The sequence below is a fragment of the Gorilla gorilla genome, chromosome 7 (assembly GCF_029281585.2).
Source record: "Gorilla gorilla gorilla isolate KB3781 chromosome 7, NHGRI_mGorGor1-v2.1_pri, whole genome shotgun sequence".
Taxonomy (NCBI): Eukaryota; Metazoa; Chordata; class Mammalia; order Primates; family Hominidae; genus Gorilla; species Gorilla gorilla.
This window is the reverse complement of record NC_073231.2, coordinates 106,515,410-106,528,520: the sequence shown is the minus strand read 5'-3', so window position 1 is coordinate 106,528,520 and position 13,111 is coordinate 106,515,410. Positions and strand designations below refer to the sequence as shown.

The window sequence follows — 13,111 nt, the reverse complement described above, 5'->3', positions numbered from 1 at the left end:
GGACAGATTTGGCATGTTCAGTTGTTTTAATATCATTTATTTAAAAACCCACCTTTTCCCTGGTAACTTGTGGTACCACCTTTATCATACACTAAATTTCTATTTGTAGTTGTGTCTATTTCTGGGCTTCCTACTGTGTTCCATTAGTCTGTCTATTCATGCTACACAACCATATTCTTTATCATACCAGCTTTGTAATGTGGTTTAATGTCTTACAGGACTGGTATCTCCTCAGAGCCCTTCCTTCTTAGTTTTCCTAGCTCTCTTCTCATATTTATTTTTCTATATGATCATTTCAATTGCCTATCTCCAGAAAAAAAACTTTTTGAGAATTATATTCAGATCACATTAAATTTATATATTGACTTAGAATTGAAATATTTTTTTTTCTTTTTGAGACAGAGCCTCGCTCTGTTGCCCAGGCTGGAGTGCAGTGGTGTGATCTCAGCTCACTGCAGCCCTCCGCCTCCCAGGTTCAAGAGATTCTCGTGCCTCAGCCTCCCAAGTAGCTGGGACTACAGGTGTGTGGGCCACCATACCAAACTAAGTTTTGTATTTTTAGTAGAGACAGAGTTTCACCGTGTTAGCCAGGCTGGTCTTGAACTCCTGATCGCAAGTGATCCGCCCACCTTGTCCTCCCTCTCAAAGTGCTGGGATTACAGGCATGAGCCACTGCACCCAGTCTAGAATTGAAATCTTAATGAAGCTGAGATATCCTAGGCAAGAACAGAAGTCTTTCTTTTTGCTCAAGTTCACTTTCAGGTATTTCAAGAGTGTTTCATAGTTTCATTCATATAGGTTTTGAACATTTCTTGTTAAGTTTTATTCCTATTTTAGCTATTTGTTGCTTTTGTAAATGGGGTTTTTTCTTCCACCATTATATATCCCAACTGGTTATTACTTGAGTATATGAAAAAAAAATTACTTGTGTTGATTTTTGTATGTTAATTTTTATATACTGCTACATTGATTTTTTTAAAATTGAGTTTATTTTATCATTTTTTCCCAGGGTCTGAGGTGTGCTATCATGTCATGTACGAATAGAGATAGTTTCACTTTTTCTTTCTTCTAATTTTTATGCCTTTGCTTTGTCTAATTGTATTGGTCAAATACCTGTTGTGTAAATACTAGTGGGCCGGGTGTGGTGGCTCACACCTGTAATTGCAGCACTTTGGGAGGCCTACACCAGCAGATCACCTGAGGTCAGGAGTTTGAGACCAGCCGACCAACATGGTGAAACCCTGTCTCTACTAAAAATACAAAAATTAGCTGGGAGTGGTGGCAGGCACCTGTAATCTCAGCTACTTGGGAGGCTGAGGTGGGAGAATTGCTTGAACCCGGGAGGTGGAGGTTGCAGTAAACCGAGATCCCGCCACTGCACTCAGCCTGGGCAACAGAGCCAGACTCCATCTCAAAAAAAAAAAAAAAAAAAAGTAGTGGAGACAGTAGGAATCTTTGTCTTGTTTCTGACCTTAGTCGAAAAGTCTCTAGTATTTCACTGTTACGTAAGATGCCAGCTTTAGGATGGAGATATATATCTCCATATACCTACACGCACACGTGTAATTTATATAGGAGATACATACATATAAATATATGTACTGATGTATATATTTTGAATAAAGTAAAATATATGTGTATGTATGTTCATGTATGCATATCCATAATGAATTGTGTCTTTTAGTATTAAACGTGTCCTTTGACACATTTAATACCTTATTGCTAGATATGTAATGTTATGTTTTTCTTTATGTAGTACATCTTTTGGTATTTAGAAAAGATTGCATTTTTGTTCTAATTGTGTTACTTTTTTTTTTTTTTTTTGAGATGGGGTCTCACTCTGTTGTCTGGGCTGGAGTGCAGTGGTGTGATTACTACTCACTTTAGTCTCAAATTCCCAGGCTCAAGTGATCCTCCCACTTCAGCCTTCCAAGTAGCTGAGACAACCAGTCATCGCCATGCTTGACTAATGTATTTTTTATTTTTTGAAGAGATGAGGTCTCACTATGTTGCCCAGACTGGTCTTGAACTCTGGGGCTCAGGCGACTCTCCTGCCTCAATCTCCCAAAGTGCCGGGATTACAAGCATGAACTACCAAGCCCACCTGTTTTTTGTTTGTTTGTTTGTTTGTTTCCGAGATGGAGTCTTGCTCTGTCACCCAGACTAGAGTGCAATGGCACAATCTCCGCTCACTGCAACGGCATAGTCTCCGCTCACTGCAACCTCTGCGTCCTGGGTTCAAGCAATTCTCCTGCCTCAGCCTCCCGAGTAGCTGGGATTACAGGCATGTGCCACCACACCCGGCTAATTTTTGTATTTTTAGTAGAGATGGGGTTTCACCATGTTGGTCAGGCTGGTCTTGAACTCCTGACCTCGTGATACCCCTGCCTCACCCTCCGAAAGTGCTGGGATTATAGGCGTGAGCCACCGTGCCTGGCCATTTTTTTTTTTTTTTTAACTAAACCTTTTATTGTCTGGTCTGTCAATTTTTTAATGGTATCAACTATCCAACAATCTAACACTCAATGATCTTATTCTACTTTCCCTTCTCTTTCCTCTCTCCCTTCTCCTCTCAATTTTTTTTGTTGTTTTGCCCTTTTCTGTTTTTATTTTGGAAACTTGCAAATGTGTACAAAAGTATAGAATGTAATGTAATAAAGCCAATGTTCCTATCACTCGCTTTCAACAACTCTCAACATTTGGTTCATTTTCTTTCATTTACATTCCCCCAATTCACATGTCCCTAGATTATTCTGAAGCAAATTTCAAACCTCATGTCATTTTATCTGTAACTATTTCAAAGTGTGTATAAAAGATAAAGACTTTTAAAATTGTTGCCACAATACCATTATCCCAGTTAAAATAAATGAGTAAGAATTCCTTTCTCTCTCTCTCTCTCTTTTTTTCTTTCTTGAGACAGAGTCTCACTCTGTTGCCCAGGCTGGAGTGCAGTGGCAGAATCTCAGCTCACCGCAACCTCCACCTCCTGAGTTCGAGCGATTCTCCTGCCTCCGCCTCCCGATTAGCTGAGACTACAGGCATGTGCCGCCACGGCCAGCTAATTTTTGTATTTTTAGTAGAGACGGTTTCACCATGTTGGCCATGATGGTCTCAAACTCCTGACCTCAAGTGATCCGCCCGCCTCAGCCTTCCAAAGTGCTGGGATTACAGGCGTGAGCCACTGCGCCCGGCCAAGAATACCTTAATATAAAATATCCAGTGGGTGTTCATACATCTCCAGTTGTTTTATAATTTTTTTACATGTTATTTGTCTGAATTAGGATTTAAATAAGTCTAGTTATTTGTGTTGGTCAACATATCTCTTAAGCCTCTTTTAATTTAAAGGTTCCTGTTACTGATGACTAGGGATTCTGGGCACTTTTTTTCTTGCATATTGGCCATTCATATCTCTTATGAAGTGTCTGTTCAAGACTTTTGCCCAGTTATTTTTAATTGGGTTTTTGTCTCCTCATTGCTGAGATGTAGAATTTCTTTATATGTTCTGGATACAAGTCCTTTGTCATATGCATCTATCTTGAATATAGTCTCCCATTCTATATGTCTAATAGACAACTTGTCTATTCATTGTCTTCGTGGCATCTTTTGATGAGCATAAGGTTTTAATCTGGGTAAAGTCCAGTGTATCTTTTTTTTTTTTTTTTGAGATGAAGTCTCACTCTGTTGCCTAGACTGGAGTGCAATGGCACGATCTTGGCTCACTGCAACCTCCACCTCCCAGGTTCAAGCGATTCTCTTGCTTCAGCCTCCTCTGTAGCTGGGATTACAGGCACAGGCTACCGCGCCTAGCTAAGTTTTGTATTTTTAGTAGAGAGGGGGTTTCACTATATTGGTCAGGCTGGTCTCGAACTCCTGGCCTCCAGTGATCCACCCACCCCGGCCTCCCAAAATGCTGGGATTACAGGCGTGAGCCACTGCCCCTGGTCGTGTTATACTTAATATTTCAAGTATATTTTATTATACTTAATTATACTATATTTATAGATTATACTTAATTATATATTATACTTAATTATACTATATTATACGTTTATTAATATTTTAAATTTTAACCATTTAAAATAATATTTTTAATTGTTTGGTGGTGAGGTATGAAGAGGCACCAAGCAGCACCACCTTAGAGGCTAACCCAGTTACAGCATATTTTTTAAAAGTGTCTTCATTGTTTTGTTCTTGCTCTTATTTTAAAAATAATAGCTCCTCTTAAAAACTAACTCAGAATTCAGCAGAAAGTAAAAGTCCTTCATAATTGAGGGGGGTGGGGGGTGAGATGGGGAGTTAGGTCTGAAGTGAAACTTAAGTGCATTGCAGCTAAAGAATGATTTTACATTTTTAAACAAATCAAAACAATCATATCCACATCCAAGCCTCCAAATCCCCTACAGCAGAGTAGCAGAATCAAAATGTCTTGCTTTTGTGCTAAGCTTTTTTTTTATAAATGGAATTTAAAATTAATTTGAAACAATGACAAAGGCTACAGAAAAGGTGGAAACGCAGTACAAAAAATTATTTTCTAAACCATTTGAGAGTTGCTGACCTAATGCATCGTACCCAAACACATATTTATTTCCTAGAAACAAGGACGTTCTCCTCCATAACCATGACACCGCCAAGAAAACGATCAGCACCGTCGAATCCTCACACCCCACTCAAGTTCCTCGATTGCTTCAATAATGTCCTCCATAGCAAAAGGATCTAGTTCAAAATCGGGAGTTACATTTCATTGTCGTGCCTAAAACATAAGAATTGCTCATTCACTTTGGAGCAGTTCTTCAGTCTATCCTTGATTTTCATGACCTTGACACTTTTGAACATTATAGACCAGTTATTCAATAGAATATCTTTCAATCTGGGTTTGTCCGATACCTCTTTATTATTAGATTGAAATGATACATTTTGGTGGAACTATCACAGAATTGACATTGCATTCTTCTCATTACACCCTGTCTGGTGGCCTGTGATTCTGTTTTATCTCATTACCAATGGCGTTTGTTTTGAGCATTTGATTAAGTTGTTATCTGCCACTGTAAAGTTGCTATTTTTCTCTTTATAATTACTATGTTGTAGGGAGGTATTTTGAAACTATGTAAATGTTTGCTTGCCCATCAAACATTCCATTTGTTCACTGATTTATTTATATCTGTATGAGTTTATGGTTTCCCATTTTAGTCAATGAGTTATAATCTGTTACTATCATTATTTAAATTTTTTTTTCTGCTTTCTTTCGCTCCCCAGCAGGAAACGACGACTATCACTATTAATTTTAGTGCTCAGATTGTCCCTGATGTGACTCGTGGCAGCTTCTTCAAGTTGGCTTCTTTGACCTTTTGACATGTCCCTATTGTTTTTTATTTTAGTTAATTAATTAATTAATTAATTAATTAATTCGTTTTTTGAGACAGAGTCTCACTCTGTCACCCAGGCTGGAGTGCAGTGGTGTGATCTCGGCTCACTAAAACCTCTGCCTCCCAGGTTCAAGTGATTCTCCTGCCTTGGCCTCCCAAGTAGCTGGGACTACAGGTGTGCGCCACCACACCCAGCTAATTTTTAATATTTTTAGTAGAGACGGGGTTTCACCATATTGGCCAGGCTGGTCTCAAACTCCTGACCTCATGATCTGCCTGCCTTGCCCTCCCAAAGTGCTGGGATTACAGGCCAGAGCCACCGCGCCTGGCCCATCCCCATTATTTTTTTAGTACTTCCTGGCTTTTTTTTTTTTTTTTTGAGACGGAGTCTCACTCTGTTGGCCAGGCTGATGCGCAATCTCAGCTCACTGCAACCTCTGCCACCCAGGTTCAAGCTATTCTCCTGCCTCAGCCTCCTGAACAGCTGGGATTACAGGTGCCTGCCACCACGCCCGGCTAATTTTTGTAGCTTTAGTAGAGACGAGGTTTCACCTTGTTGGCTATGCTGGTCTCGAACTCCTGACCTTGCGATCTGCCCACTTCAGCCTCCCAAAGTGTTGGGATTACAGGCATGAGCCACTGCGCCCGGCCTACTTCCTGGCTTTATGGCACAAGAGGTACCAGTCTTTTCTTATATCTTCCCTGCTCCTGCTTTGCAATTAGCCATTTTTCCAAGAAGCCCTGGTTTCTTTTAGTGCAATGTGGCATTTAGAAGCCAAGATCTGGGTGTCAGGTGTGCTCCTATACGTTAGGGCAGTCACTGCACCTAGGCTGCCTTCATGAACAGAACTAGGGAATATAGGAAACATATCCAACACCTACTGAATCAGTCTGCAGTGTTAAGAAGATCCCTAGGGGATTCACATGCACTTTAAAGCTTTGGAAGCACTGCTCACCTACAGAGTAGACTCTACTGTCCAATCTAGCTATTTGAGTGTCAGCCGTCATGTTGCATGTTAGCCATCACGTTTCATTTCAGCCATCGGGAAGGTGGATGGGAGCGAAAGAATTCACCTCCTGTTGAGTTAGGTCCCTTTAATCCCAGAAGTCTTTCAGAACACTTCTGCTAATGTCTCATTGTTTAGAGCTTAGTCACATGCCTGCATGCAAAGGAGACAGGGAAATCTAGTGTTTTAGTTGGGGGGCATTGCCCAACTAAATAAAATTAATGTTCTTTTTTTTTTTTTTTTTTTGAGTTGGAGCTTGGAGTTTTGCTCTTGTCTCCCCAGGCTGGAGTGCAGTGGCATGATCTCAGCTCACTGCAACTTCCACCTCCTGGGTTCAAGCAATTCTCCTGCCTAAGCCTCCGAAGTAGCTGGGATTACCAGTCATTCACCACCACACCCTGATAATTTTGTATTTTTAGTAAAGATGGGGTTTCACCATGTTGGTCAGGCTGATCTCGAACTCCTGATCTCAGGTCATCCACCCATCTCGGCTTCCCAAAGTTCTGGGATTATAGGTGTGAGCCACCGCTCCTGGCCTTAATGTTCTGTTTCTAAGGAAAAAAAAAGAGATGCTAGCTATTGGGTGGGTTATAAGAGTCTCTGCCCCTCTGGTCTTACTTGGAGCAGCCTGTGTGTCCTCTCAGCATACTGGGAAATTGTTGGCAGCAGCAGCCAACACTGGGCACAACAACCAATCACCCTTATGTGGACAGCAGGGAAGTCACTATGGTTAGCCCATAGTTGAAGGACAAATGTAAAACCCCTACCTCAACCCCCTCTTTTTCTTTCTCTCTCTCTCTCATTCTCTTTTTTTCTTTTCTTTTCCTTTCTTTCTTTCTTTCTTTCCTTCTTTCTTTTCTTTCTTTCTTTCTTTCTTTCTCTTTCTTTCTTTCTTTCTTTCTTTCTTTCTTTCTTTCTTTCTTTCTTTCTTTCTATGGAATGCTTTGGAATTTGTGTCATCCTTGCACAGGAGCCATGCTAATCTCTGTATCATTCCAATTTTAGTACATATGCTGTCAACGTGAGCACTCTTTCTTTCTTTTTCCTTTTTCTTGAGACAGAGTCTTGTGTCACCCAGGCTGGAGTGGAGTGCACTCTCTGAGCATCACGATCTCTGCTCACTGCAACCTCCACCTCCCGGGTTCAAGCAATTCTTGTGCCTCAAAAAGCTGGGACTCATGCATCCCAAGAAGCTGGGACTACAGGCATGTGCCACCAAGCTCAGCTAATTTGTATTCTTAGTAAAGATGGGGTTTCACCATATTGGCCAGGCTGGTCTCGATCTCCTGACCTCATGTGATCTGCCCCCCTCAGCCTCCCAAACTGCTAGGATTACAGGTGTGAGCCACCACACCTGTTCTCTTTCTCTCTTTCCTTCTTTCCATGAGTGCAGTGGTGCAATCGTGGCCTACTGCACACTTGAACTCCCAGGCTCCAGAGATCCTCCCACCTCAGCCTCCCAAGTAGCTGACACTACAGGTACATGCCACCATGCCTGGCTACTTTTTTTATTTTTTAAAGATGGCGTCTTGCTGTGTTGCCCAGTCTGGTCTTGAACTTCTGGCCTCAAGTGATCCTTTCACCTCAGCCTCCCAAAAATGCTGAGATTACAGATGTCAGCCCTTGCACCCAGCCCCAAACACTGACTATCATATAGACCCTGTTACCATCATGCCCACCAATCCTATCTTCTGCTTGGCCCCAAACTGGAGCCAGGGCCAGAATTCAAGGAGCAATAAGGTAGAAAAGAATGTTTGGAAGGCACTGTTTTTGCACAGTAGCTCAACCAGCAGACTCTGGAAACAGACTGCTCAGGTTCAAATCCCAGTGCCACCACTTATCAGCTGTGGGGTTTTCAGTAAGTTATAGCTCTTTGCTAGAGCTCAGTGTACTTGTGTTAAAATGGGGATGAGGCTGGGTGCAGTGGCTCATGCCTGTAATCCCAGTGCTTTGGGAGACCAAGAGGGGGGTGATGGCTTGAGCTCAGGAGTTTGAGGCCAGCCTGGACAACGTAAGGAGATCCCGTCTCTATTTAAACAAAATTAAAAAAAAAAAAAAAAAAAAGCCAGGCACAGTGGCTCATGCCAGTAATCCCAGCACTTTGGGAGGCTGAAGCGGGTGGATCACGAGGTCAAGAGATCGAGACCATCCTGGCCAAAATGGTGAAATACTGTCTCAACTAAAAATACAAAAATTAGCTGGGCGTGGTGGTACGTGCCTGTAGTCCCAGCTACTCGGGAGGCAGGAGAACCGCTTGAACCCGGGAGGAGGAGGTTGTAGTGAACCAAGATTGCGCCCCTGCATTCCAGCCTGGTGACAGAGTGAGACTCCATCTTAAAAAAAAAAAATGGGATAGATATAGGGCTACCTCACAGGTTGTTGTGAAGATTTGATGGAAATAACTATTATGCAAAGCTCGTGGAGCACCTGGCCCACAGTGAGCTCCCATACACCTTAGTTCTTATTACTAAGCCGAGATACCATAGCAAAGATAGCACTGCCCTGGAGGTGGCTGCCAACCCTGATGGTGGGCTCAGGCCCAGAGACCTGTTCTGCAGGAAGTACAGAAACCACCAACTTGGAGGTGCCATCGATTTACTTAGTACTAAAGTATTAAGTAAAAAGCCCAGGATTTCCACCATTTTGGAGGAGATTGAAGCCAGCTCCATTTGCCATTCTACACCTCTGTGACAGATACCCAGGACTTTCCTGTTTTGGTATTGTGTAGACAGTATATTGTCTTTCCCCGAGTTTGCTTTTGTTTTTCTTGACTGCTCAAACTATTTCCAACACATTTTTTTTTAAACAGTATTTTGGAAAAAAAAAAACAAAGAAGCAAGAAAACAAATTGACCTGCTAGATAGAGCATTTGACTTTGCATACATCCTCTCCATGACGAAACTTGCAGCCACCCCTGCCCCTTTACAAGAACTTAGCAAACCCTCGCAAGTCTGCATCTGTCACTCGATACGTGAAAAGTGGCCTATCATTTTCTTAGACAAACATCCTGGGCAGTTTGGCTTCTTTTACTTTGTCATTAATACAACCGGTTTGGCTGAATACCTTAGGGGACCTTGAAAGACCAGTTCTTATTCTTTTAACTTCCTCCCTGGCTTATCATTTTGGTTTATAATTTGAACATATTTGCCAATGGCCTCTAGGTACCACTGAAAGAAATACCTAAGATGAACAAAGACCATTTTTTCTTCTTAAGATCCATGTCTCCACGTCACAATGGGGAAAGATTTAAAGAATGCCGAAGAGTGCATGAGTGCATTGTGGGTCTTTATGCAAAACTAGGACTAAATGTTCCTGTGCAGTATGACTGTAGCTCATTCTGCCACTTCCAAGGCTGACTGAAACTGTTGGAACTAATCTCTCTGTCCTTTTAACCTCCAACTCAAGCTGGGGCCAAGATGCCACCTGGTTGGCCACCTCAGGGGCCAGGGAAGTGGCTGAGAAGAGTAACAGTGCCCCTACTGGCGAGTGCTTATGACAGTGAATTTGACAGCAGGAAACCTCCCCCAGGGGGCTCCTGAAGCAGCTGGAACGTGACCTTTGGTGTCTTGCCCTGTGGCATATGCAAACTGATGTTTAATGGCAAATATAAATGTAGCACTTACTGCTAAGTATCTCAGGGTGGCCAGAGACTGGCCACTCTATGTTTTCCCTGCAGTGGCTGAGTGGCTGTGGTTTTCCCATCCCTCTTTTCCTGGTAACAGTACCACTTCTCTTCAGAAAATCTCTCCCAAACTCTACATGAATCCAGTAATTTTAATGAGCCATAGTACTTGATCCTGTCCATAGGGGTGAGAATGGGACCCAGCCAGGCCAAACTTAGTCCTGCATCCCTTTGGACATTGTTGAGTAAGCTAGAAAGCTGGAGGTCATCCTTGACAACATCCTGTCCCTTATCTGCCATATCCAAGCTCCCAGATCTGCCAATTTTGCCTCCTGGATCTCTTTCCTGTCCATCTCCTCAATCACCCAAGTCCCAGCTGTTATTATCTGACTTCTTAGTTAGTGTCCTCCTAACTGATACTCTCACATTTGCTCCGGGCCACCTCCATGCAGCCTACTGCAGCTGGAGTCTTTTTTTTTTTTTTTTTCAGATGGGGTTTTGCTCTTGTTGCCCAGGCTGGAATACAATGGTGCAATCTTGGCTCACTGCAACCTCCGCCTCCCAGGATCAAGTGATTCCCCTGTCTCAGCCTCCTGAGTAGCTGAGATTACAGGTGCCCGCCACCACGCCCGGCTAATTTTTGTATTTTTAGTAGAGACGGGGTTTCATCATATTGGTCAGGCTGGTCTCGAACCCCTGACATCAGGTGATCCACCTGCCTTGGCCTCCCAAAGTGTTCGGATTACAGGTGTGAGCCACTGCGCCCTGCCATAGAGTCATTCTTTCAAAGGACAAATATGATTGTGACACCTTACCCACCCCCAATTTTGGTCTTGGCTTCCTACGGCCTTAGGATAAAGACAAAATTCCTTAATGTGGCCCACAAGCCCCATGGACTACACCCCCCACCTCTCCTGTCCCACCTTGTCCTGCTCTCTGCTATTTCAGCTGCTAGACATTCTTGCAGCCCCAGTTTTTGGTATTAACTAACATGGTGCTTTGTGCATAGCGATTCTTCCATCCAAAATGCCCTTTCCCTAACCCTCCACCTAGGTAACTCATCCTTTTTGTCTTAGTGCAAGCATCATTTCCTTAGGGAAGCTTTTCCCAACCTCCAAGATCAAATCCTCCATGTATACTCTCCAGGTACCACCTATCTCCTTTGCAAAGCACTCGCCACAGTGCAGCTTCACACTTGCTAGCTAATTGATTTATGTTTGTCTCCCCAGTGATTATGAACTCCATGGGGCTAGGCCCAGTATCATTTTTTGCTCATATTTGTTGAATGATTGACAGTGAATGAACTGGTCCAAGAGGTGGGCATCCAACATAAATCAGGCCAACTAGAGCCTTTCCCCCAAATTTCCCAAATCAAAGTGGGAGGAGAGTTGTTCTCCTTTCCTCTGGGATCCTAAGATACAAGGAGGCAGGTTCTGGGTTGCAGATGACTATCTTTCCTGCCTTATGTGGTCACCTGTCTACAAAATAAAACCTGGCAAGTGGAGAGGAGAGAAGGTCCTGCCAGGTAGGGTCCCTCATTCCATCCCCAGTTCCCTGGGGTCAGGAACTCTTCCTTCAGTTCTCCAAGCCTCCCAAGTCATTCCCAGTTGTGAAAGCCAATAGCTCTCCAGTTTATGCAAGCTTGTTTGAGTTCGGGTTTTGTCACTCACAAAATAAAGATCTCTGGCTAAGGCAAGTTAACCCAGTGGTCTGGGCCTAGAGATCCAGGACCGGAGAGACATTAGGTTAGGACATTAGGGAAAAAATTGGCCTAAAGATAAATTTAAAATTGTATCTGATGTGGCTAACTTTGCCTACTACAATTAGACTGCACAGATGCCCATTGCTATCTGCCATAGGAAAGGTGTTCCTAACCTGCTGGCAAGCATTTGTGGCATGGCGGAAATATTTCATTTGAATGCAGAGTACATGTCTGCAACAAACAAGCAGCCACATGTCTAAGCAGCCATCCGGTGATGCATCACACATGCATTGTGCACCTATGAGCAACACAGATGCTATAGGAAACAGTGAATAAGCTTCAGTCCCCTGCAGAGGTTTATAGCATAGTTTGTTAGGGAGTGTGGCATAGACATAAATGGAAAGAAAGAAAGTGCCCAGACCTCTGACGGAGCTCACTCCTGAAAGGCTGCTTGAGGGGCCAGGCAGCACACCCAGGAGCACAAGCTTGGGAGCCAGGAAGACCTGGGTGTGAATGTCGGCTCGGCTGCTCACCGCCACTCGGGCTTACGTCGTTTCCTCTGCTGTAAAATGGGGATAATCATGCCCTTGTGGGTAATCAGGAGGATTAACAGAGATAAAATACATAAACTCCCCAGCAGAGAAGCATTCGGCAAATTGAAGTAAGTGTTACCATATGCCCAGGTGATACTTTGCAGCCCGCCTGGAAAGTCCCAGGCCCAGATCACACTGTTTCACCCCCATGAGACATAGCTCTTGAAATCCCAGCATTAGGGATTCAGTTTGGGGTTTATGGTTTGGTTGCTGGAAGACCCCTGCTAAAATGTATACACGCTATTTAAAAGTGCTAATACTTTTTTTTTTTTTCTTTTTTGCTACAGAGTTTTGCTCTTGTTGCCCAGGCTGGAGTGCAATGGCATGATCTTGGCTGACTGCAACCTCCGCCACCTTGGTTCAAACAATTCTCCTGCCTCAGCCTCCCAAGTAGCTGTGAGTACAAGCATGCGCCACCAGGCCAGCTAATTTTGCATGTTTAGTAGAGACACGGTTTCACCATGTTGGTCAGACTGGTCTTGAACTCCTGATCTCCGGTGATCCACCCACCTCGGCTTCCCAAAGTGATGGGATTACAGGCGTGAGCTACCACTGTGCCTGGCCTAAAAGTGCTAATACTTTTATTTGTATTTTTTAATTGGTCATTGGAAGACATGGACACTTATCAAGGGTCAGTTAAATTGATCAGCAAAGAGCATAATAGGACTTGGAGAATGAGGGAAATGTTAATGCAACCCTGCTGCATACCATGCACCATGGACTGTGCTTCTTGCACTGAATTGACCTAGCTCTTGACAGCCCAATTTCCACATCTGAAGACCCTAAGGAGATTTAGTCAGGTGTGGTGGCATGCACCTGTGGTC

The 13,111-nt window shown here is 43.3% G+C and overlaps 1 non-coding gene across 1 annotated transcript; it reads right to left on the bottom strand.

The window, feature by feature from the left end:
* Positions 1 to 7,295: 7,295 nt before the first annotated feature.
* LOC115935663 (U6 spliceosomal RNA) lies at positions 7,296 to 7,399 on the bottom strand. Its single transcript, XR_004071286.3, has one exon. It is a non-coding gene; the product is annotated as a U6 spliceosomal RNA (small nuclear RNA).
* Positions 7,400 to 13,111: the final 5,712 nt, after the last annotated feature.